The sequence below is a fragment of the Rhinatrema bivittatum genome, chromosome 1, assembly GCF_901001135.1.
Source record: "Rhinatrema bivittatum chromosome 1, aRhiBiv1.1, whole genome shotgun sequence".
Classification (NCBI taxonomy): Eukaryota; Metazoa; Chordata; class Amphibia; order Gymnophiona; family Rhinatrematidae; genus Rhinatrema; species Rhinatrema bivittatum.
Window position 1 is genome coordinate 361,366,221 of NC_042615.1, and position 26,719 is coordinate 361,392,939.

General features: G+C 42.2%; 1 protein-coding gene across 4 annotated transcripts in view; it reads right to left on the bottom strand.

The window, feature by feature from the left end:
- Positions 1-26,719, bottom strand: part of SHROOM3 (shroom family member 3) — a 600,371-nt gene that overhangs the window by 256,492 nt on the left and 317,160 nt on the right. The window contains exon 2 of one of the 4 annotated variants that reach the window (XM_029600565.1): positions 3,358-3,464. The exons of the other annotated variants lie outside the window; for them this stretch is intronic. The gene's annotated coding sequence lies outside the window, so the exon portion shown is untranslated. The remainder of the gene's footprint in view (positions 1-3,357; positions 3,465-26,719) is intronic. 4 annotated transcript variants of the gene reach the window in all.

Sequence of the window (26,719 nt, forward strand, 5' to 3'; positions counted from 1 at the left end):
GGTATAATGCATGCGTGAGCAGGTTCAGTGAGGCTCAGTCAAAGTTTTAGAAATTTTGACATAGGTTTTCTGTGCCGGGCTTCATTGGATGCCCGGCATCCATGTATGAGGACTGACATACTTATGTCGACAGAGAACACCTCTTACAGGTAAGCAGCTCTGCTAATTATTACAGCATTTTCTTTCTGTTGAAAATATTGTCCATTTCTGACATGTGCATAATCTTGTGAGGACACTGGTTTCTGCAGCTCAATGCAGTTGTTCTTTCTGTGTAATATAGTGTGGTTGCAGTGTTATTTCACTTAGTAAAGGTCAGCCAACAACCTGTAGGTAATGCCTTTTTATTGGACTTACTTAATACATTTTGACTAGTGTTTGAGAGCTACACATTGCCCAGAAAATGTTTTACATTAATCCAGTAAAAAGGTATTACCTACACTGCATTGGTTGATCTTTATTTCTGCTTTTCTGCAATAGAAAGATTTTCAGCACGTAAATATACTTCTCCTCACACGAAATTCTTCTCCAAGCATTCATTTCCCAAGGAAGCATTTTATTTTGCTTGTTTTATTTGGCTTTTCTTTTGCTTCTTAGAAATCTATTAGCTAGAGACTAGGGATGGTCTGCCGCTAGTAAAAAGCACTTTTCACCTCAGGGACCAGAGTTCAAGTCCAGGTCGAGATAATCTAACCAAACCGAGTTTGGGTGGTCGCAGGCTGCAACTCAGGCCAGAGTGCAAAGGGCATACGTAGACATACAGTAATTTACCAGCGATGGTGGCCCCTTCCCAAGAGAAGATCTGAGGCTGAACTGCTGTTCACCTCTAGAAAGAGGATCATGACCCTTCAGGGTCAGCACTGAGGTCATTGGCAGGGCAGCATGATGCCTAAGAAGGTTTTGCAGGCTTCACCTGATCCATTTTGAATTTTATTATCAGTTTTTGAAGCAGCTATACTATCTGCATTCCTCAGAATATTAACTGACATGAATGTGGGGTTACTTGGTCTTACTCCTCAGTATCATTCCTTGTTTATCCAAGTATATTTTATTTCTTATATTTTAATATTGATTTGAAATTGCAAATATGGCTGCTTTTTTTTTTTTTTTTAATCTCTTTCCTACATTTCTCTTCATCTATTTATGTTGTATTTTATACTTTGGGAGAATCCAAGGGGCTCTGCCATGTTTCTGGAAATTAATGTCAGACAACTTTGTGATTTATTTTGCACTAGAATAGTAAAAAGAAAGAAAAATCAAAATGAATATTAAGAAGTAAATAGGGGGGGGGGGGGGGAATTTACAAAATGGCCCACACTGTTGCAAAATCTAAGGAGGCCTTTTACCCTGTGATCTTTGCACCAATTTTCAAAGGAAAAATATGTGAATACTTTAACTTTAAAAATTACCCCAGGGAAAAGCACCTGCAGAGATCTGTGCCCAATTATTCTGTGGATACATATATACTTGCCCTTTGAAAATCATCACAGGAAAATTACCCGCATATAAATCTATCTCCTGCATAGTAATTGTGGAAATCCTGAAAACCAGGCCTGTTTGTGGCTCTTGGGAATGGGAGTTGGCTGCCCCCTGCGCTAATACTTTTGAAAATTCCAAAACATGCACATAAGTGCAAAGCTGCTAATGCACGTTAATGCATGTTAGCAAATAGGACCCTATTGTTTTTATTATTAAATTTATAACCTGATTTTCATATTCCATAGTGAGGAATAATAAACAAAAGATGACAACAAAATAAAAAAGGAGAAACACAATAAACAACATTCAGGCCAATACAGAACGGTGCGCTCGGCTGAGCGCACCGTTAGCCCCCGTTTGGATTCGCGTTTTTTGACGCGCTATTATTACCCCTTATACAGTAAGGGGTAATAGCACGTGGAAAACATGCGGCCAACCCCCCCGAAACTAATGGCGCTCATCACATGCAAATGCATGTTGATGAGCCTATTAGGTATTCACCCGCAATACAGAAAGCAAGGTGAATACCTATTAGGTATTCACCCGCAATACAGAAATATGCGGCCAAGCCAAGCCGCACATTTTACTCTCAGTGTACAGAAAAGCAGAAAAAACTCCCAACGTGCCTGGGCGCACGCTGGGAGAGCGGGCGCTCGCCTCGGAGCGCCGGCTCTCCCACGCAGTTTACTGTATGAGCCTGAATGTATACAAAAATTAAAACAATCACATAAAAAGAGCTATAGATTACCAGTAAAAGACAGATAAGAGATCAGTGCTGCACACAAATAAAATAAAATAGCTATTAATCTGTTTACTAACAACACACATTAATGTACCAATGCACATCAGTGGGTTATTGCATTATTTAGTTATTATTACAAAAGGGACTAGTCAGTTTAGAGACTTTTTTTTTAATATCTCATTTAGACTCTGGAGTCAGCATTTATTCCCTACAACTTTGTAGCACTTTGCTGAACACCTAGAATTTTCTAAATGCTTCTTGCTAAAATATTTTATTTTAATTTGCTGACCTGGAAAAATAGCTAAGGACAAAAATCCTCCTTTCCAACTATCATCTTGATCTTTGTCAAAGACTGCATAGACTTTTCTTAGAGGAAAAAAAAAAAGCAGAAAATGCTCTGTGAAGAAGAGAATCCATTGTTGCGGGATGACCTCATGATAAGCATCATTTTTTAAAATGACCTTTTCTTTCATTAACAGGAGGTATTGAATTTTAACTATTCCCTGTTCCCTCTGCTTAAGGGTTGGGAAAGCCCCTCATTGTTACCATAATCTCCTTCCTTCTTGTCCTATTTAAATGACACCTTTGGTCTTGAAGGTTCCGGCAATTTATTTTTTATCCTCAAGCAAATGGGTTTCGCCCGGGCATAAGTTCTCTGGAAGCTGAATCACTTGGTGAAAATGATGGCTCTGGACAGTCAGTGATGATATAATGACTACCTGCTGATTAGAGGGTGTGCTTAACCCTCACTTCATGCCTATCGACTTTCACTGAAATTTCCACTTCTTTGTATAGCTCAAACCCGTCATTATACAGTAATGAATACACAATGTCAGTGACCACAGCCTGAAGCATATGAGGGAAAGAGAGATTTTTTCAGCCATTTTTGGATTCTTCTTCTTTTCAGCGAGGCCTAGTAGTTACTCAAGGTGAAGAACCCACTCACAGCCCCTAGCATGATCACATGGTCAAACCTGAAGTCACTTAATCAATGCCTTATCCAGCTTCCCTGGAGAAAGCTTTATTTTAGTCTATGAAAGAACAGGATAATATTATCAACCAAGGAAAACTTGACCAAAAAACCCGACAGGTATATTTACAGGTTCCTTACATTTGGTGCTAAAAAGAATAAAGCTTACTTTATAGTGACCTGTGTTTCCCTTTGTGGTGCTAACAGCAAACCTCTGTTTTTCAATTCAAACTTTTGACATAGATGGTCAGTACTCTTCCGGCATCACTCCTTCATCTGTCCCAAGGCAATAAACACAAAACCCAATGAACACAACTACTTCGTAGGATGTGCAGTCATTTGTTTTTTAAGTGAAACATTTTTTTTTCATTTCTATCATTTTACACATCCTATTTTGCTAATAGTGCAAACCATACTCGGCAATCTTAAATGCACTCCCTGTTTGAACAACAAGCTTTCTAGTAAATCCTCCTTGGCACTCCCCCACATTTCAAAGCTGGTGTGCGCTCTATCAGTATGACCGGATCCAACCAAGCTACAAAAACTGTGTGATCCTTTCTGCATGTCACATCACCTGGGATGGGCTACTCAGCCTTCAAAAGAGGAGAGCGAGATGGACAACAGGCCATCGGGGGCGGGGGGGGGGGGGGGGCAGGAAGCTGGTGCTCCATACAGCCACTGCTGCACCTTTTAAAGTTGTGTGTGGTGATGTTATCGAAGGGGACCCCTGCCGGTCACCCATATCATCAGAAGAGGGCCTTCCCCCTCCAGCCAGCTGAAACCATGGAAGGGACCCACCACCCCCACTGCCCAGGTCACCACCTTAGGCCTGGGGGTACTCTCTCTCCTGCTGTGTTGGTGGCGGCAGCCTTATCCCCGCCTCCTTTGGCTTGGGTACCTTGGTCTTCCCACTTCTTTCTTTTGCTTTGCCCTTATGCTCTGTAGTCTACATAAGGGGATTTACATGGAAAAAGTCAAATTGGTCAATTAGATTAAGTGATTTGGCTTTTTCCAGCTAATAAATCCCCTCTACATGGGGGTATGTGCCAGAAAAGAAATGTTTCTATCTGGCCCAGCGTAAGTAAAGTGCTTATAAACTAATGCAGTATTTAATCCTGTCTTCTGGAAATACATTCAGCTAGCATGTGCTTCAGGTAGTGTGGCTATATCTTAACTCAGTGTTTTCCAACCTTTTCAAGCCCAAGGCATGCCTACATTAACAAAAACGTTTCCTAGCACACCAACCTTCACGGAGCAAAAAATATAGACATAGAGAAGACTCTTATGGTCAAAAGAAGCAGTGGAAGCCCCACTAATCTCTCTTCCAATTTTTAAAACAAAGGGGGAGAGAGGGGGCGAAGATATACATGAACTCATCATAATGGTCCAGTTCCCTCCATATATAAGTGATTGAGAAGGAAGAAATTAGGGGAAAGTGGTCAGCCAGCTCGGTTAGTGACCTTGGCAGCCACATGTGGCTGCCGCAGCTTCTCCACTGCTGCTGTTCCCAACACTCAGAATGAGTTGCATCCAGTGCTAGGGATGTGAATCGTGTCCTCGATCGTCTTAACGATCGATTTCGGCTGGGAGGGGGAGGGAATCGTATTGTTGCCGTTTGGGGGGGTAAAATATCGTGAAAAATCGTGAAAAATCTAAAAATCTAAAAATCGCAAAACCGGCACATTAAAACCCCCTAAAACCCACCCCGACCCTTTAAATTAAATCCCCCACCCTCCCGAACCCCCCCCAAATGACTTAAATAACCTGCGGGTCCAGCGGCGGTCCGGAACGGCAGCGGTCCGGAACGGGCTCCTGCTCCTGAATCTTGTTGTCTTCAGCCGGCGCCATTTTCCAAAATGGCGCCGAAAAATGGCGGCGGCCATAGACGAACACGATTGGACGGCAGGAGGTCCTTCCGGACCCCCGCTGGACTTTTGGCAAGTCTCGTGGGGGTCAGGAGGCCCCCCACAAGCTGGCCAAAAGTTCCTGGAGGTCCAGCGGGGTCAGGGAGCGATTTCCCGCCGCGAATCGTTTTCGTACGGAAAATGGCGCCGACAGGAGATCGACTGCAGGAGGTCGTTCAGTGAGGGTTCCGGCGCCTCGCTGAACAACCTCCTGCAGTCAATCTCCTGCCGGCGCCATTTTCCGTACGAAAACGATTCGCGGCGGGAAATCGCTCCCTGACCCCCGCTGGACCTCCAGGAACTTTTGGCCAGCTTGTGGGGGGCCTCCTGACCCCCACGAGACTTGCCAAAAGTCCAGCGGGGGTCCGGAAGGACCTCCTGCCGTCCAATCGTGTTCGTCTATGGCCGCCGCCATTTTTCGGCGCCATTTTGGAAAATGGCGCCAGCTGAAGACAACAAGATTCAGGAGCAGGAGCCCGTTCCGGACCGCTGCCGTTCCGGACCGCCGCTGGACCCGCAGGTTATTTAAGTCATTTGGGGGGGTTCGGGAGGGTGGGGGATTTAATTTAAAGGGTCGGGGTGGGTTTTAGGGGGTTTTAGTGTGCCGGCTCACGATTCTAACGATTTATAACGATAAATCGTTATAATCTCTATTGTATTGTGTTCCATAACGGTTTAAGACGATATTAAAATTATCGGACGATAATTTTAATCATCCTAAAACGATTCACATCCCTATCCAGTGCTCAATGCATGCTCTCCCTGTCGTACTCAGCCTAGGGATAAGATAAAGGCTGGAAAGATTAAAGCAGGAAGCTCAGAAGGAGAAAGATGAGGAGGTGCTGTGGGCAATGTGCGTACTGTACAAAGCAAGGCCAGCTATCCATGCCCTGCACGCTGCCCATTGATTACCACACTACAAGGCTGATGCTTTAGCTAGGAAGAAGAGGCATGCATGAATACACATGTTCTTAGAAAGGAGCTCCTGCACGTTTAACAGCCACCACTGGTGTCTCTTATTGCTGTGAGATGCTGAGAGCAGAGCCCAGGTGCTGGTCTGAATCTGAGCATCAGGCAGTGGTGACTTTTCCATGGCACAACTGATCACGTCTGAAGGCACACCAGTGAACCATGGCATACTGATTGGGAAACACTGTCTTAACTGAACAATTCAAATGCAGGTGCAAGGAGGATTAAAGAAATGAAACCAAAATATCCAAAACAATATGCTACTCAGAAATTAAAGGTTGTGCAAAGGTCAATGTTTTCCACTCCAAATTAAATTGAACCTTTCAAATATTTTTTCCCAATATATTTTCTCCAAGTTGGCGTATAGACCAGAAATCAGGGCACAACGTAGAAACACAGTAGCACTTTCTCAGAACCCAGCGTCACAGTGTAGGTTTTGCCCACTGGCTCCATTTCGACACCTAAGATTGATCCAGTCCTGGTTTTATCCCAATGCGTGCATAAACTTTGTAGTCCTGCTTTTCTGTTGGATAGAAGCAGTAGAAATCTATGCAAGGGGGGGGGGGGGGGGGTCAAAACATAAGTGCAGTGGCCTGACCAGCAGAAATGGAACCAGCTGGCAGCCCAACACTGCACGCTCCAGGGAAGCTTCAGCAAATCCCATGAGATGAACTTCTGTGTGCTAAGTCTGCCTATTCCTTTTTAAAAAATAGTCCTTTTTATTTGGTCTTACAATGCATACACTAGAGCATCTGCAGTTCCTTGTAGCCTCAGGACTTAGGGCACTTTTTGCTGCAGTTTATATGGAGCTAAAAGCCTTTTCCTGTCCGATTTCCTATGGCAGTTAGGAGGAGATGACAGATAAAATACTTTTAGGGAAGGTAAATGAGCCCAAGCTGGACAGAACTAGTAAAACAGTGCTAAATCAATGCCCTTTCAATGTTGTTAAAGCAATATAAACTCCTCCAGCTCTTCAAGCATTTGCTGTGCTAATGCAGTGGAAATATTCCCGTAATAAAGCCACCTATTCAGTTTATTGGACCAGAATGATAAACCTTACACTATATTATTTTGGATCACCACTCTATAACTGAGGGAGAAGGGTGCTTATTTCTGATAAAATTCAAACAAACAGCTCATTATTTTTTCCTGAGTCAGATTAGTTTCTTCAGTTTACTGATTGACTGAATGATGGGCCAAATTTCAGAAAAAAACACGAAGTATACAGCACCAAATTCCAGTCTATCACCACTAAACAATTTCCATGAACAGTGGGAAAACCTTGAGTATTTTTCTGTTGTACTCAAACAACCCCCCCCCCCCCATTTACAGTAACAAATCTGTGTTCTCTATTAACAAGGAACAATGGCTTCCAATCTAAGGTGAATTTTACCAATTTGCCAGCTTATTCGACGACATCATATTAGTACACTCGTTACTTTATAACTCACTTCTCCATGCATTCTGCAGGACAGAACTGGGATGTCACATAGAGAAGAGACCATAGTTGAAAGAAAGCTTCTTTAGTCACTGCTTGGACCTTGGCCTCTTCGTGTGAGATTTGAGTTTAGTAGAAAACCTAGGCTCCGAAATTGATAGCTGAAGGGAGAGCTAGCCCACCAAGCATTACCACAGTGCTTAGATGGGCAAGATTGGTTTTACAAACCCACAATACTTTTTTTCGGGGGGGACTAAGTTTCAACTTGGTTGAGATGCTTGCTAAGCATTAATTGATGTTTTGATTGCTTTGTCTGGATCTGGGTCAAGAGGGGTCACAAATTAGATGTTGTCTGCATAGGAGTGGAAGGGATTTGGTGGGCTCTGATGATTTTGCTAAGGGGGGGGTCATGTTAAAAAAGTGTGTGTAAGAACACAGATGCTTTCAAAAGTATATGTGCAAATATTCCTGAAAACATAATAGCAGGTATAATTGTGTGTGGTTAAATTTGGTGGGGTAATTTCCAAAGCAGACTTGGGGTGTTTAAACGTGCTTTTTAATAGTTTTGACTTTTGCATGCATGTCTTTGCCCCCTAATATTAGTAGGCTCTTATGAGATTACCCCCAAAATGTACTCCATCTAAGAACAAATAAATGATTTCCTTGCATAAGATAGACATACCAACATATGCATAACCTAGAATTTCATATGCATAACATAGAATTTAAGAAACTGAAGGCAGATGAACAAAGTCTGCCCATTTTCCTGATCTATTGCAGTACCACAAATTTCACTTGAGCGCTTTTTCACCACCATAAAGAGCTCTGTACAGGCCCCACACCTTCTTGAATTTTGTCCACTTCTTCCACTGGGAGGTTGTTATAGGTATCCACTGGCCTTTCCATGAAGCAATATTTCCTTAAATTACTGCTGAGTCATCTGCTTCTGTTTCCAGCCTCATAACACAAACCTCTCATTCTAGAACTTTCTTTCTGTCAATTATTGATACCCTTGAGATATCTGAATCCTCCATCTCCCTTATTTAAATCTGCAATTCACTAAAAAACATGTTTGAGGAAACTAAAAGGTAAAAACCTTAAATAGACTATTTTAAATATTTATATAGGTAATAGTTTTTAAAACTAGTGAGGCAAATAGCATAGAAAAAATTAAGAGATGCTAGGTCTTAAAACAACAGCATTGCCTTCAATATAGGGCTAAATCAGGTGGTCTCCTCTTTCATAGCCCTCTCTGTATGTATATCTTGTTAGTTGTTTTATATTATCATTTTACCATTAAGTGCTGACTTTTTTTTTTTTTTTTTTTTAGCAAAATGAGTTATCTTTCTACCTCAGTATTTTTCTCTAGTGGCATTTAAGTGCTTAGATTAGTTTTATATTTATTTATTTATGCATTTGTATATTTGGTTTACTCATTTTGTTTGTACGTTACTTTATTTGTGCTGTATTATTTCTATTGTCCTTACTGTTTTAACATGTACATTGATTTGATTTATCAAAAGTAAACCAATTCATCAAATCTAATGAAGTAGATAGTAAGTTGCCATGGACATATTTAATAAATTTGCTAATTAATATTTTTCACACCCACTTTTGGAGCTCCTTCTCACATCAGAAAAAAGCAAAGTATTATATAAAATATTCTCTCCTTTAATGTTTATCTCTCTGTAGAAAGAATCTTAACCTATCTTGCTTAGTCATGAATGTTGGTGGTTGTGGAGGGGGGGTAAGGCGGTTATTATTAAAAATAAATAACCATTGAGGAGCTGTTGCTATGAAACTCTATGGTTCACAACAGACGGTAGCAAGAGCTTTTCTCTGCGTTCGGCTCTGAAGTTCTCCACTCAAGCATACCATTCACATTCTTTGAATGCCTTAGACCCCAGTTTCAATACAAGACCAGCCAGTCTCTAAGAAAATCTATATGCTGCCAGCTCTCTCTGTGTCTCTCCAGGTGCTCTGGTAAGTCTGCATTTCTGAGTTGGCTATAAAAGATTTAAGTGATGGTCCTTGAGGCTGTCGGAGCTTTTCTGTGAGGCGACCACCTTGCCTGAGCTTGGGTGTCCCATGCCATAGGCAGAAAGATCCAATGGAAAAAGCAAGGACAAGTCCAACTCCTGGTGCAGTCCACTGACAAGTGGATTTATCAGAATTAAGAAACAAAAGTTACCACCCAGTTTTAATTCCGTTAACTAAAAACACCCAGTAAAACCAAGCGTTGACTGACTGAAGCAGTTGTTTAACTTTCTAAATCAAAAGAGCATACTGGCCTAGATGCAGAGTATATGCAAAAGATTAGCAGAAATATACTGCAAGGACATTGCAGTTCAGTTAGCAACATGTTAAACATTTCTGGCAATTTTCTGACCTTGTGCTATTGAGATAGCAAATAGGAATGTGAGCTGCCCTCAAACAAAAATGGTGCATCCATACTTTAAGAAAAGCACCGTAACAGTAATGGCTCTGTGCAAACAGTCTAGGGTTCATTTTGGTCTCTGGAGGCTAAATAGCAAAGAACGTTTGGGTTTTGTTGAAAAGCAGCTGTTGTAAAAGATATTCACAAGATATCTGGCACACACATGTAAAAGATATTGATCTCTGCTGAAAATAAGATATCGGAAGCACAGTAGAGAGGGAGCCATCATAGACTATTCCATTGATAACCTCAAATGGATATCTGAAACATAAATATAGTCACGCTTTATTTCCAGGCTGGTGTTAAGTCCAGGTGTGAGCACTACCACAACTTTTGCAGCTCCCATTACGTCCTATGGCAATGATTTTGACACTTAAAAAATATATGTACCCTCAACAGTCTCTGCCTCTCCTGACCCTTGCCAGACAGTCTTGCCTGGATGAGTCGGGTGACTCTTGCTGACCCCAGTGCTGGAATCACTCAGGGAATGATAAACCATGTAAGGAAAGCAGAATGAATGCCTTGTATTTCACTACAACTACAAGGTCAATGTTGCTGAGGAATTTAAAGGACCCATGTTCAATTCATACAAATGATAGAGATGATAGGATAAATGATTTCTATAAAAGGCTATAGGGAACCCAGGAGATATATCTTTATGCACCTTTGCTCTGTTGGTAGGTTTTCTGTTTCATGGACTCTGCAAGTGGTCCTCCTGTTTTAGCCCTTTAGAAAGAGATATGGAGCCTGAGGCTGCAGTTTCTTGGATCAAGCAAGTGATTTGTAATATCTTACTTTGATAGAATGTGTGGTTAGAGACTCCTTCAAGAGGTTGAGAAGAGATATGACATGCATCAGTTGGTATTCGGCACCCCAATGTTTCCCTTTCTTTTTGCTAACATTCTCCAGTATTTCTCTTGCCACTACATCACATGGGAGATACTTGAGTATCAATGAGTGATATAGTTCATGTCTTCAATGCGTTTAGTTTTAGACATGTTCTTAAGTCAAGTTTTTCAGTATGGTGCTTCTAAATTAAGGTTATGGTTTTATTTGTTTTTGATTCTATATTTGCTTTTTTTTTATAATTTAATTTGGGTCTAATTTTTTGCTGCTGCTTTATGAGGATTGTTTCATTATTCTATGTCTTTGTGTCTAGAGAGATTAAGGCCTAGATTTATCAAAATGCAGAACATATTGCAAGAGATAGCAAAGTGCTCATTTCACCACTGAGGAAGGAAGGAAAGAGAGAGAGAGAGAGAGAGACAGACAGACAATCTACAGGGCCCTTGTAGTAGTTAACTATTTATGCTACTATAGGAGGCCCACCTAGTAACTCGAGGTGAGGTTTAGGAAGTAGTGTAGGGGTTAGGGGCCACTTTGGCAAGCATGGTGAGACGTACGAACAAAACAGTGCACTCTTGTGAAGATTTGATATCCTTTAGAGTGAGGAAACTTACACAACGATGAAATGCCATAATGCAAGTTGATAACTGACCTGGTAAGTTTGTAACAGCCTATGTAGGGCTGATGTCTGCATGCAGAAAGTACACGCAGACTTCAGCTCTAATTTTCTTGTGTAAGTCCGCTTTGAAAATTAGTGGGTATGTGCCCTTGTGTGTCATATGTGCACACATTTACACATGCCTAGGATGAGATGTAAATGTGTGCGCGTACATTTACATGTATACATTCGAAAATTGAAAGCATACATAAGTGGTTTCCTTGCCCCCAGCTCCCACCTCTGGGATTCCCATTTTTAAGTATACAGAAAAATATGCACAAAATTGCTTCCTCTCGTATGTTTACATGTACAAACCCTTTCCCCTAAGTAATTTTGAAAAAGCCCTTTTACACATGTAGATGCTTTTGAAATAACCCTTGTATGTTTTTCTCTTTCCCTGTATTATTTATAATTGTTGGTTTTCACAGATTTATTAATTTTTGCTATTGCTTTATTAAGATTATTCTATTTTTCAATGTATATTGTATTTGGCTGTTAATGTGTTTATTTTATTTAAAGTTCTTTTCTGTGTTTGTTTGTATTATTTGTGTATTTATGAAATATTATTGCTGATATTTTGCCTTGAACAGTCATTGGAAAGCCAAATGAGAAATAGAAATAAACAGATGACTGTAGGGTAAGATGGCCACACTATCTCTAAAATCCTCCTCCATCTCTCCCCATCTCCACCCAACAGACACACACACACACACACACCCTGGTATGCTAGGAGATGTAGAGTTTCATTTTTGAAAGGATTTGTCCTTTTTGATGTGCAAGCTGGTCACAAGGAAGTAATGGCAAAGCCAACATGTGCAATAGGAACGGAAGGTGCTGAAAGAGAACTTTCTGAAATTTGGTTATTTTGACAAAACAACTCTGCAGATCTAGGAAGGGATAACAACGTACATAAATAGCGAAATGAGGCTAATATTGTATTACATGAGGCAGAGCTGGACTCTGGTCTAAAAAGCCCAAATATTAGGGGATTCAGACAGGTTTTATGTCTGAGATACACAGGACTTTCGAGCCAAATGTATTTTGGCTGTAAATTTTTCCAAGCCCCAAATTTGGGTGAATTGAGACCCAAGATAAGATCTTTGCTAGGAAACAAAACAAGCAACCTGCGAAAGTTCACTTTTCATTCAGTGCACAACTACATAGACCAACTTTGAAAACTGTCCGCAGTACACCATTTGCATGCATAAGTGAGTGTGGAGAGATTTATGCTAATATTTTATAAACCGTATGGCGGGAGCTGTAGAATTGATAAAATGAAGCATATTTCTGTCCCAAAAATTCACATGTATGTTTCAGTACATGCATATATTTGTAATGCAGGAGCACTCATAGTTTCTCTAACCATTTAAAAAAGGATGTGCTTATATTTTAAGCACATCGGAGCGAATTTTCAAAGCCATTCCATACATAAAAATTACACATATCCACATAAAAAGCATGTGCACGTGTACATGCTATTTTATAAAAGTTGAGGGTATGTGCATATTTTTGGTTTTGTGCAAACATTTTACGGGAAAAAAAAGGGGAGATCTAGGAGCATTCTGGGGTGGGCTTAAGAAGTAAGAGATATACACGTATTTATTACCAATCTTGTTTGCACACTTTTACACCAGCTCATTGATTGGCACAAGTGAAATCAGATTTGTTTGTTGTCAGCAGTTTTTGGTTGGGCGGTGTGGGTGAAGTGATGGGGATTCAGGGTGAGGTGCTAGCAGTGGTTCTCAACCCTGTCCTGGGGACCCCCCAGCCAGTCGGGTTTTCATGATATCCACAATGAATATGCATGAGAGAAAAATTGCATGCACTGCCTCCATAACATGCACATTTTCTCTCATGCATATTCATTGTGGATATCATGAAAACCCGACTGGCTGGGGGGTCCCCAGGACAGGGTTGAGAACCACTGTGCTAGAGGGAGAAGGACTTGTTACACTTCTTCCCACAGCAGGAGCCACGGAAGGTCACTTACCTCCACGGCAGTGCCACCGACGTTTCTGCCGCCCTACGGCCCGGTAATGCCGCAGCTGCCTTCTCCTGCTTCTGTGGCAGGAGCCGCCGACACCATGGGCCCTTGCGGCCTGGTCGCCATCTTGCCGGCACGGCAAGAGCTGTGCCAGGCCTTCCTCAACACGGCAGGAGGCCGCCGATGTTCCCTGCCCCCTCCGGGGGGGAGGGGTCCTCGTTCCCATGGCAGGAAGCTGCTCCACAGCTTCCTTTACGTGGTTGGACACCGCCGACATCATCAGGGCCTGTCCTGAGGCCCAGCTCCTGCTCCTCTGCTTCAGCGGCAGCATGGCCGCTGTCCAGGGTCCTGCTCCCTGCTCCAGCTCCTTCTAGGGGGCAGGCCCACGGCTCTCTTCCCTACTTGAAGGGATAGTGAGGGTGCGGTCCCTTGGACTCCTCCTGCAGCTCCTCCCAGGGAGTTGTCTCCTCAGCCCTACATAAGGGCTGCTCGCTCAGTTCCACTTCACCTTGGAATCGGGTTGTTCCTCCCCAAGGACATGGGTTACTCCTGCCTGGCTGTTGCTCGCCCCGGATCGTCTTCTTTGCTGACCGCTCCCGGAATACCGTTCCGTCCGTTGTCTCCTTTCCAGGTAGCGGGGACAGCGGTTCGTGAGTACCTTCACCGAGCACCTTTGTCAGTTCGTCACGCTTGTGTCTCCTGTTCCAAGTGTCTCCAATCCCAGCGTCTCCTGTTCCGGTGTTCCCTGTTCCAACGTCTTCTGTTCCAGTGTTTCCTGTTCCTCGTTTTCCTTGGTAGTACCCCTGGACTGATCAGGTAGTACCCCTGGACTGGATTTTGACCTCTGCCTGACCCGACTTCCCGGACTGACCTCTGGTAACTGACCCCTGTCTTGGCAAACTATTCTGGACTGATCTCTGGCCTTTGACCCTTGCTATTCTTATGGACTCTCTTTGCTGGCCTCCTGTGACCTCTGGCCTTCCACCTTGGACAATGACCGTGCATCCTTGTGGTAGTGGGCACTCCTCTGATCTGTCTCTTCTGAGATCCTGCAAGGCCCACCTTTGACCATCTCCTCCTGTACTCCGCCTCCTGGTGGCAGGCGCCCTCCGGGTCCTACCGGAGGGCCATACCAACCCTGCACCAGGCCCTTGCGCAACAGGACTGGGAGAACTGGTGGAAGTATTGGTGATCTGATGATTCTAAGTACTCGTGCATACTTTAAAATATACCTGCCTTCAAGTTTAATTCTAGGTGGTTATTTGTGCAGCATCACGATTATTTCACACATAAAATATACATGCGATGTTTATAAAATGGGTAGAGAATGCATATGTTTTCTTGCATTGGAAATATTTGCGCATACTGAAATATAATGTACTTTTGGAGCAGAAATATGCAATATTTTATTAACTGCAGCTCTCTCCAAATAATTTATAAAATGCTAGCATTAATCTCTGTGTCCACTTAGGCATGCAAATTCTCTAGCGAGGACAGATTTGAAAGTTACGTTCCCCATGACTTTAACAATTTGTACATAATAAGCCAGAATTAAACGCAGAGGCAGATAATATTTTAAAGTGTACACACACTCTGCTTCTGAAAATAGTTACTTGCGCACAAGCTTGGAATCTTTAGTTCATTGAGACTTCCACCAGTTCATCCAGGCCTCCCATCCAAAACTGCAGACAAAAGACAAATGCAATTTAAACTGCATGAGTCAATTAGCAGATGCAAAAGTGTTCAGACAAGTTTGGTAATTATACACATATACCACCTACAAAATAGCAACTTGTATGTGTGCTTTTGAGCCCCACCCCAGAACACGCCTTTTCTGCCCCTTTTTGTTCCCTGTTAGCATTCTGCAAGTATGCATGTTCTCTCAAGGTTTATAAAATAGAATATGTGTGTCTATATACTACTTAAGAGTAGCACGACCCTCATGAGAAAAAATACAGATCCAAACGATCCAGAAAAATCAGGTGTACTTATGTGATATGGCCTTGGCTGCATCAATTTTTTCAAAATTACTGGAAACTCATTAACATTTTCAAATGGCTGTAGAGCAAACTCATAGGCAGATGCAAATTCATTCACCCTGATGGAACATTTCACTTTTGCTTCCTGATTCCATTGGAGTGTACCCTAATTTTCTTGCTCTGGGGCAATACGCTTTCTTTAGAATTTGACAGGCCTCATACACGTGATTTTGGTTTTATATGTGTATAGGCTTCACACAACCCAAAAGGATGAAACAGTTCATACAAAGTGCAAGGTCATATATGTGACTTAGGATAACAGTAGCAGAAAACTTTGCTCTGCCCCTTCATATGTTTCGATCGAGTCAAGTAGGAAAGCATTTTCTCAGAAAATATTATCTTAATTCCATAGGTTCATCTCCTGTCAGTATATCCATGTCACAACTGTGGCAATTAGATACACTGCTTCTTTTTAAAAATGTTAGGCTTTAGATTAGTGTCTCCATGGCAGCCTTGGGGTGACAGTGGCCGAGGATGTTCTCAGAGTAGTGCTCACACAGGCTTCAGGGGAGAGGAAACGTCAGCTGTTACTCAATAGTTCCATCTACTGGCCACACTCGTGCTGGGGTTTGGAAGGAAGGTACAATCTGCGCCCCTCAGTTGGAAATTGGCAAAAATCCCTGGAGTGGCATTGGGGCAGGTACCAAATGGGCTGGGGCCCCAAGGAGCAGGAAGAGGGTCGCCCAGTCATAAAAACAAAGCAAGATGCTCTGATTTTTCAGCAGTATGTTTAAAAGTCAAAGAATAGTCACCTGATCTGAAAAGGTTCCATTTTGCACAAAAATTCTGACATAGCCTATATTTTCATACTCAGTACATTATTTATTATCTATTTCCTTATAGCCATTTGATACCCTGCCTTTTTCCATGCGTGACATCAAGACAGATTACAAAATAAGTTTTAACTAACAGTTACAGTACATTGGACAAAGGACATTTACAATCACAACTGAATCAAATTTATAGTGGATAGCATTGGGATGCCAGGGTGTACTGGAGATGAAAGGGTTATTCAAAACTGTTCAGTAAGTTTGGACAAATATTGCATCTTATTATCAAAACTCCCTATACCTTAAATCTGCCTAGTTTTGTGGTATTTACTAACATTAAGTATTAAAAAGATAAGAAACAATACATTTGACCAACTTATTATATTTAAACAGGCTTTTGGCATTTTATGCATTTTATCATGTCTGATTGTTTTCTCCCACAAAGCTGTAACATTTAATACTGAAGTCCTACATATGCATCTACTGGAATGTATCTATATATGACTTCTTACTTCTCTCCCCTCAAGCATGATAAAAAATTGACCATGCTCATTTTAATCAACTAGTTGTATTCTATGAAACCAGAAAACAAATTCTAGTTTAATGTCATTTTAACATTGTAATCTTTGGCGTTTTAACAAAAAATCATTACAATATGACAAATGTGCTGGGGAAAAAAAAGAAAAACATGTATATTGAAAAGATTATACATTTGGAGTAATTTTGTAAAATCATACATAAAAAAAATTCAGCAAATATGTACATAAGTTACACCAGTTTTCAAGGTAAACTTACACACATAAGTTCACTTTGAAAATCATCGCATCAATTTTGCCTGCATGCTTTAACACCTGATATTATGAGTGTGGACATTTTTCAGGAAACTTTACACACACAAGTTTGAATTTTCAAAAGTATGCACATAAGTGCAAACCCCTCTCCAGCTTTGTGCCCCAGGAATGCCCCCACTCAGTCCAGGTAAACTTACATATGTACCCACATAGTGGATGGACAATTTTGTAAAAACACCATTCCTGTGCATAAAACAGTTTTAACTTCAAAACATGTAAAACAAGCTGTTTACATAGATATCAATATCTCACTCTCTATTTATAACCACTGTAAGATGGGGCACTTTTAACTCGGAGTGGGGTTTGGGGGGAGGGGGTAGGTTTGGGGGAGGGGGAAGTTTAACATACACAGTAGGAGGTATGAACAGTAAAGTTGTCATCACTGAAGATTTTCTGCTGTTTGAATCCATGAAAGGTACAAAAGGAGTTGATTTCTACAATGCACTCTCTACCTAGCTTGTTGCACTCTCTACCTAGCTTGTTGAAACTGATTCTATTTTACAAGGTCTTGACTCAAACAGATCATACTGCCTAGTCCTAATTGATCTAATAGCTGCCTTCAACACTGTTGATCATAACCTGCTATGCCAACATTTGAAAAACATCGGGATAGATGGAAATGTGCTAAAATGGTTCACCTCCTTCCTTGCAGATAGATCATTCCAAGTAAAACTTGTCAATTACTTGTCTGACACCTTCCAAAGCACAACTGGTGTTGTACAAGGATCAGTGCTAACAACAAAATTATTTAATATCTACATGCTGCCTATATGCAAATTACTAACTGACCTGGGTTTAAACTTTTTCCTATATGCAGATGATCTACAATTGTATATCTCTCTAACTAAATCATTTGAAAAAAACATCTCAAATTTCTGAATATATGATTAAAATAAAAGAAAAACTAGCTCAATGGAAACTCTCAATGAACCCCCAAAAAACTAAAAAATTTGGGTAAGCTGAAACCCACAAAAACTATTCCTCCCAGGGATAGATCTCAGATGTTGCCAGGTAACCTCTGCAATCCAAGTGAGAGATCAAGGGGTCCAAATCGATGAAAATTTTACAATGAAAGTGTTGCGTCCGTCAGTCGCAGACAGCTGCGACTGCTCTGCCTCACCTCTCTTTTACCTTTCTCCTCCTCCTTCAGATGGATGGCTGCCTCCGCAGCTGTTTGCCGAACCCCTCGGCATCTCCGAAGGCCAGCAAATCTTCACAAGAGACCGCTGTTCTGTTCGTACATCTCACGTTGAATGTCAAAGTGGCCCCTACCCCCCTACACTAATACTTAACCCTCACCTCGAGTTACTAAGTGGGCCTCCCATAGGGATACAAATACCTGTCTAGGGAGGAGGCACTATAGCAAGTCTCTCTCTCTCTCTCTCTCTAGCACGATTTGTGGAATTATCACCCGCGGTAACTCCTTGGAAAATGACCCCCTAGATCTGGTTTCTACAAGCTGCGGGTATTGACAGTTTTACAATCTCTCATTTTCTCAAATCTCGACTACCGTAATTCATTACTTCTAGGTCCTCCAACTAGTCACTTAAGACCCCTGCAACTTCTGCAAAATGCCACAGTCAGACTGTTATCTGGAGCAAGGAAATTTGACCACATCACCCCAATTCTGATGGCTCTACATTGGCTTCCTGTTCAGTCAAGAATATATTATAAAGTTCTAACTTTAATGCACAACAACATTAACCTGAACAATAGTGATCTGCTAGGAATAACATTTAAACCTCACATCCCCCAACGAACTCTCAGATTACAGAACAAAGCCTCCTAAGAAGCTCTCATCTAAGACTAACCAGAGATAGAGTGATCTCAATCGCCGACCCAAAACCATGGAATACCATGTCAGAAGAACTTCGAACACTAACTGATAAAAAGAAATTCAAAAGTGACTTAAAAACTTGGCTATTCAGAAATGCCTTCTACTTGACAGAAACACCCAGCTCCCCATGACTCAGATAACATTAATAATTCTTGAACACCCCCCCCCCCTCACTAACCCTTTAATCCTGCTCTGTTTCTATGTTAGAAGTCTACCATTGTATTACTTCCATTTCTATGAATTTCTATCCTCCTTGTAACACTCATTTTATTTATGAATGTTTTACCTGTAAACCGTTGTGAACTAGCAATTCTCCCATGGAATGACGGCATATAAAACATTTAACTAAATAAATTAAATAAATAATCCTTTCTTTTCCATTGAAGAAAGACCATCTGGGCATCTTTTCACCACCGTCAAAGTGGGAAAAAGCTTTCCCAAAAATGTGCACTAATTTATTCTACCTAGCAAATAGCACAGCTAGGTGAATGCCACCTGAATGCTTAATTTGCTGAACCAAAACTTCTTTGCATACACATTTATGTAATTTTTTGGAAATTATAAGCAAACTCTTTTTGTGTCTTAAAAAAAAACCAAAAACAGATTTAGGAAGGAAATGAAGCCAGAAAAAGTTCTCTCTGAATAAGATGATAACATTTTTGTCTAAGCTACCTTGAGCATGGAAATAAAGTCACTGTTAAACAGGAAAACTCCCTTATCACCCTTTAGTGAATAGTCTGCCTTAGGGGATCCAAAGTCTGGAGAAGGAAATGGGGAGAGGAGGAAATGTTTATGCAAAACAAACCAAGCAACATTATAGATGCAGTGCGACCAACCGGAAGGACGTTTTCCCTGCAGTTCCTGATTTCCATTGAGGGAGTCCTAGCAGCAGATTTGCTTTTCTAAAATTTGCTTACATTTGACTGCCTGAAATACATATTTTCATTTCTTATAAAAACCTGGAGGGTGGAGTCAGTGGGAAACAAATTAGAGGCATTTTAGGACTTCCACAACTGACAGCCTTTATGATTTGACCATAGCCAGGCTAGAAAATGATACTAGATTTATTACACTGATCCATGGCCTTTTTCTTTTTAACCTCTGCTTGTCTAAGTATGATTATAAGCTAACTTTCAAAAACATTTCAGAGAAAAATAAAGCCAGGTGGTAAGAGTTTACTGTTGTATTTATTTTGCTTTCGGGAGGAGATCCTATTTCTGTAGATGGCTGTGCCAGTGGCAGACATGTGGAACTGCGCGTGCAGAGGACTTAGCAGATTTGTGGAGGCACACACATGCTGTACGTACACCACACCGTGACCGGGGCCGGGCATGAAGTTAGACAGTAAGGGGGTTGATTTTCAAAAAATGCCTGGTGCTTAAATGTGAGCGGGTTTTCATCTGCATTTAGGGACCTGGGATTTCAGCTGAAGGGTCATCAAAATTTAGGCAGCTAATATTAACAGGGCCAATATACAAAAAAATGCTCAATGCCCAAATTTAAGTAGATTTTCAGCTAAATTTAATGTTCTAAATTTTTTGACTGAAAATTCACCAAACTTCAATGACCTAAAACTTAGGCTCCTAAATATAGACCTTTGATTCATTTGCCTAGATTTAGGCTCCTGTGCCTAGATTTAGGTGCCTAGTGCTATTTTTCCCACCCTGCCTCCACTCCCTTAAGGGTAGATTTTCCACTGTGGCACACGTGTCCATGTGCGCGCGCTTCCTGGCGAACACACATGGATGCGCTGATTTTCTGCTGGCGCTCACATGGTAGAAAATCCATGAGCCGCATGGACATGTGCGCCAGATTTTATAATCTGCACACGTGTGTGCGGGCGGTTTGCGCAAGGGAGGGGGGACTTCTGCAATTTCCATGCAGCGACACATTCCGACCTTCCCCAGTTCCCTCCCAGTCCGCTCCAATTAAGGAGCGGACTGGGAGGGAACTTCCCTATCACCTTATCCATACTCCCTTCGTCTTCCCCTCTCCTCCCCACCCCCTAAACCCTACCTTTTTTTTTGTATTTTTCTTTGCTTTGCAACTTACATCAGCTCGGGAGCTGAAGTAAGTTGTGTGCACTGGCCAGCTGCTGGCGCGTGCGAATCTTCAGGACAGTGAACAATGGTGCTGTCCCGCCCCCCCTGAACACGTTCCCCGACTGGCCCCTTCGAAGAGGCCCAGCACTTATTCACGTACCAGCGTTTACGCACGTGGCCGGGCCTATTGGTGTGCAAGGCGCGGCCATGCGCATAAACGCTGGAATTTGCACGTGTAGGGCTTTTAAAATTCTCCCTATAGCCACTCACTATTTAGGCATCAAAATTTAAGCTTCTGTGGGTACCTAAATTTAGGCATGTGGTCCTAGTGAATTTTCAAAGGGGAAAATTTAGGAACCTAAATCCCACACAGGATTATTCATCAAAATGTGTTATGGTGTTATTGCGGGCGTTAGGTTCCTCAAGCATGCGATAATGCCATAATGCATGCGTTATTTATTGCAATGTGTGACGCAAATGCAAATTTTTAAAATCTTGTCAAGGGGGAGGAGTTTGAGCAGGGTTTCTGAAAATGAGGGGCATTAATGCAGCATGCGAGAGTGTAACGCACATTATCGCATGCTTTTAATGGCGGAAATAAGTTCATCTTTTTTAATGGCATTAAGCTGTGCAATATGCCCAAAATGGAATTTGAATAAATATCGCAAATTCCGTTTGGGGCATTTTCAAGGGGAGAAGGGAGAGGGGAGGGCAAGCTAGTAAAGTGAAGTTTTGGTGGTGGTCTAGGGTTTTGGGGCCAGTTTTACATGACAGTGAGATCTACGAACACACAGTACACATCAGTGAAGATTTGACGTTCTTTTGAGTGAGGAAAGTCATAGAAAGAGGAGATTTGTACAATGTTCTCTCACCCTAGCTTGATGTACTCTCTCTATGGTACTATCAAGCTGGGACGAGAGAACATTGTAAAAATCTCCTCTTTCTGTGACTTTCCTGTTGCGCTCGGGGGTGGACCCTTGGACCTGGAACAGTGCGGAGACTGCCCCAGGGGGCGGAGCACAGAAGAAGACAGATGCGGTGTAGAGCTTCACCACTGGAAGCCCGAGGTTCCCCCGGGAGGAGCCCGTAGGGACCCGGGTCGCTTGGACTTAGGTGGGCCTCACAGGGTCTCCTGGGAGAATGGAAGTCCGGTGTACCCACTGAGACTAGGGGAGTGCTATCGGGTTCGAGGCTGGAGACAGGTTGAAGCAAAGAGAACCAGTATAGTAATGGCGATGACAAGGCTAAGGACAGAGCCAGAATCAATGGAAAAGGTCAGGCAGGCAAAGGTCAGAATCCAGAGGTCAGTCCGAGGAGTGGTCAACAAAGCAAGGGTCAGGAGCCGGAGGTCAGACGAGAACAAGGAACAGGCTGAGGTCTTAGGCAGGCGGCAGGCAGGCAGGCAGGTCAGAAACAAACTGAGGTCTTTACCAGTAAGTCAGTCTGGGGTAAGACCTGGGAGACGAACAGACGGACGTAGGCATAAGCAGGATAGGAAGCAGGAACAAGCAGGAACAGAACTAGAACAGAAGGATCCTGGAACGAGACTAGGGACAAGCAAGCAAGATACATGAACAAGGGCAATCTCATGAACAAACCGACCCAATTGCCAAGGCAAGGAAGTGAGGCCAGGAACTTTCTTTTAACAGAAACTCAATCAGGGTGCGCCGCGGAACTAGGCCCCACCCTGGAGCCTACATCAGAGCGACTAGTACACGCGCGCCTAGGGGTGTGGCCCGGGATGCTGAGGCTCGGCGTGAAGCCTGGTGCACAGCCGCAGGCCCAGCAACCGCCGCCACGGGACGCCGGAGCCTAGCTGGACTAGCGAGGGACCCGCTGTGGAATCCCAAAGTTGAGCGGTCCCGTGCGCGGGACGGCTGCGGGTGATGCGCGTAACTGGGATGTGCTGTGGAACCCTGAAGTTGTGCGGTCCCGTGTGCGGGACGGCCGCGGGCGATGCGTGCAACATTTCCTCACTCAAAATCACCTCAAATCTTCACTATGTGCTGTTCTGTTTGTACATCTCACTGTGCAAGGAAAACTGTGCTCAAAACTCTAGACTACCACAAAAATCTCACCTCGAGTTACTAGCTGGCCCTCCTATAGTAATATAAATAGTAGACTACTATGAAAACGTTGAAAAGCATCTCTCTCTCTCTCTCATATTGATGAATATAGGCCAAAGTTAGGTGTCTAAATCCTTTGAAAAATGACTCTAAGCACATCAATTTAGCCCTGCACTTCATTTGCCTAGATTAAGGAGCCTAAATTAGTGCTTAGTACTGAAAATCAGTGCAAGCTTTTTTCCCTGCACTAAGTCCATCCCAGCTACTACTACTTAACACTTCCATAGCACTTCTTGCTGTACACAGCACTATACAAAAAACAAATAAGAGTAGGGTTGCCAACTGGGTCCAGATTTTCAGGACAGATTGATCCAGTCCTGGTTTTACCCCACTGCATGCAGGAACTTGCAGCCACATATTAGGAAAAAGTGAACAAATCAATTGCTTTTAGCATTAGTTGACTTATTTTATTGGCTGATTTTACAGTTCTGAACCTGTGCTATAATTGTTATTGAATTCTTTTGTTTTTAGGTTTATTTGATTTTATATTGCATTGTTTGTTTATGTTGTAATACTTTTTTGCAAGTCCCTGCATGCAAAGGGGTAAAACCAGGACTGAATCAACCTTTCCTGAAAATCTGGAGCCAGTTGGCAACCCTATATAAGAGACATTCTCTGCTCAGTAGGGCTTACAGTCTAATCAAGACAAACATTCAGGGCAAATGAGACTTGAGGTATTTCATTTAAGACAATGGCTAAAAATTAATGAGGCTGTAAATGAGACAATCAGGGGTTAAGATTTAAAAGCTGCCCGAAAAAAAAATTTTTTAGTTAGGATTTAAACATGGCAAGAGAGGGGGCATGACACACCAGGTCAGAAAGTCTATTCCAAGCATATGGTGCAGCCAGGTGGAAAGCACGGAGTCAGGAATTGGCAGCTCTAGTTACTTTGCAATGGGATTAATTTAGGAACCTAACTCCCTAAGATAAACACCTAATTTCTTTGGAGCAGCAACTTCTCTGACTTTTTTCTACTTGCTTTAATTATTTTTTTATGTATCGCTTGGTTGCCTTATCTCATTCAGTGCTAGTCCTATCATAAAACTAATATGTAACTGTGACAATAGAAGAAGGCAAAATGCAGCCTGATTTAATTGTACAGCATTTTATTTCAGTATTTGCCTAAGGAGGAGATGCCACCACATTTAACTTCAGTGAACAATCTAAGTCAAAGTACATGTTTGTCTTGAAATGCAAGGTTTTGACTGGCTATGCCAAGCAAAAATGGGAAGTATAACGTCTGTAATGTGTTCAGCCCATGCTGCACTTTGTCTTTACACAAACTATTTGTGCACATCATTTTGTATCATGATTTGCACCAAAAAGCCACATATTAAGACAAAGCGAACAAATCAATTGCTTTTCACATTGGTTGACTTTATTAGCTGATTTTACAGTCTGAATCTGTGCTATAATTGTTATTGAATTATTTTGTTTTTAGATTTGATTTTATAATGCATTTTTTTGTTGTATGCTGTTATACTTTTTGCACTTTTTATTGTTGAGAAATAGTTTTTAGTGTAAATTGCTTTGATTTGCTCTGAAAGGTGGTAATAATAAAAGCACTAAACTAAACTAAATAAATTAAACTTCTGTGGGCTGGTCCAGTGGCAGTGATATACAGGAGCTCTGGATTCAATTTCTAGCCCCCTTCTTCTCACTGGGCTAGCAGAGGCTGGAGATGCTACAGAGGTGACATTCATACTCCCCCTCCCCTCCCCGGAGAATGGGAAGGAATCAGAGGAGAAAGGGTATTGAATTCTAGCCCTTGTACAGATCTGGTCAGATTTAGGGGATGTGTATGCCACCATGTTCTAGAGATGGAGGTGTGGTGGGTAGGGATGTGAATCGTGTCCTCGATCGTCTTAACGATCGATTTCGGCTGGGAGGGGGAGGGAATCGTATTGTTGCCGTTTGGGGGGGTAAAATATCGTGAAAAATCGTGAAAAATCGTGAAAAAATCTAAAAATCGAAAAAATCGCAAAACCGGCACATTAAAACCCCCTAAAACCCACCCCCGACCCTTTAAATTAAATCCCCCACCCTCCCGAACCCCCCCCAAATGACTTAAATAACCTGCGGGTCCAGCGGCGGTCCGGAACGGCAGCGGTCCGGAACGGGCTCCTGCTCCTCAATCTTGTTGTCTTCAGCCGGCACCATTTTCCAAAATGGCGGCGAAAAAATGGCGGCGGCCATAGACGAACACGATTGGACGGCAGGAGGTCCTTCCGGACCCCCGCTGGACTTTTGGCAAGTCTCGTGGGGGTCAGGAGGCCCCCCACAAGCTGGCCAAAAGTTCCTGGAGGTCCAGCGGGGGTCAGGGAGCGATTTCCCGCCGCGAATCGTTTTCGTACGGAAAATGGCGCCGGCCATACGTCTATGGCCGCCGCCATTTTGGAAAATGGCGCCGGCTGAAGACAACAAGATTGAGGAGCAGGAGCCCGTTCCGGACCGCTGCCGTTCCGGACCGCCGCTGGACCCGCAGGTTATTTAACTCATTTGGGGGGGGTTCGGGAGGGTGGGGGATTTAATTTAAAGGGTCGGGGGTGGGTTTTAGGGGGTTTTAGTGTGCCGGCTCACGATTCTAACGATTTATAACGATAAATCGTTAGAATCTCTATTGTATTGTGTTCCATAACGGTTTAAGACGATATTAAAATTATCGGACGATAATTTTAATCGTCCTAAAACGATTCACATCCCTAGTGGTGGGTGGCCCCTGCCATACAGTCACTGTAATGGCTGGGCTATACATGAGTGGAGGAATGAGAGAGCTTAAAACGTGACGATAACTACAAGAGAAAAATAATTTTACAAATCTATTATGAAACATTTGGTTCTACATGTGATGAGTAAACTAACAGAGGACATGACTAAGATAAATAATGGAAAGAGAGTATGGGAAATGCAATTTATTAACGCTGACATACACATTTTAGAAATGCAAGCCCATCTCTTATTTTATAATGCTGAAAAAAAAATTCTACTACTGCATATGCAAGATAAATATCGCCAGAGCTTCACTTACTGTTAACTGCAATTAATATGGTCATAGAAAAAAACAGGATCAACCTAAAGGTTCTTTTTTAGCTATTTGTTAATCATTTTCTTATATTAAATGCAATTAAAATTCATCATATCCATGAGCCCTGACACAGACATACTAAACTCCAGGTTCAAAGTCCTAGCCTGTCACTCTGTGAACCAAATGAAAGAACTGTGGACAACAAGAACAAAAACATTTTTTTTTCTACCATCTAATCTACAATCTTTACCTGTCAGACAAATGCAAATGCAGCTGAGTGACTCAGCTCCTAAACTCCTGCCCTCTGCTCTCTTGCTGACTTGAATTATTTTTCCAGATAGGCTGTTCTGACTAATGGTCCTTTAAATGGAACACTTAGGGGGGTCTATTTTACTAAGCCACGTTACCATCATATTTCCAAAATATCGATGTGCAGTCTGTGCCAAAGAGCACAAATGAATGCAGGCATTAAAAAAAAATAAAAAAAAAAAGCGCCTCTGGCGGTGTAGTCGTCTTTTTTTTGTGTTAACACACTTGCCTTAACTGATGCGCTATTGACCAAGTGTAATAAATGATGTGGACATACATTCGACGCTAGAATACAC